Raw genomic sequence first — 487 nt, forward strand, 5'->3', positions numbered from 1 at the left:
TTCGAAAGTCTTCTGCCTTTCGTTTTCAGGTTACTGTGTGTGTGTGTGTGTGTGTGGTGTATGGCAGTTATTTTGATATAAAGTTGATAGTTTAGAGAAAAAACTATTAATTACCAAGAGTGTTCGAAGATTAACAATCCTTCTTCACCCTGCACGAGGTTCAAGATTAAAAGTTCGTAGAATGGTTATCGTTCTAATTGGGCCAACTTGGCGAAAAAATCGAATAAAAGAAGAGAATATATATATGCATGTATATATATGTAAAAATAAATAAAAAATTGAATGCATATATACATGTTGTTGCGTCAGCGAGGTCACGTGACTAGTGTCACGCCACTCGTTCTCTCGAATCTTCGTAAATTGTCGGGAGATTACTAGATATAGTGTTAGTCTTGTATATATATAGGATGGTCAAAACGTGACGTGACAACGTGTGTAGGTAGTGAGTAATTGAACTGCAGTCAGAAAGTATTGTTGAAGTTAACGT

Source organism: Limulus polyphemus, unplaced genomic scaffold (assembly GCF_000517525.1).
Source record: "Limulus polyphemus unplaced genomic scaffold, Limulus_polyphemus-2.1.2 Scaffold10380, whole genome shotgun sequence".
Classification (NCBI taxonomy): Eukaryota; Metazoa; Arthropoda; class Merostomata; order Xiphosura; family Limulidae; genus Limulus; species Limulus polyphemus.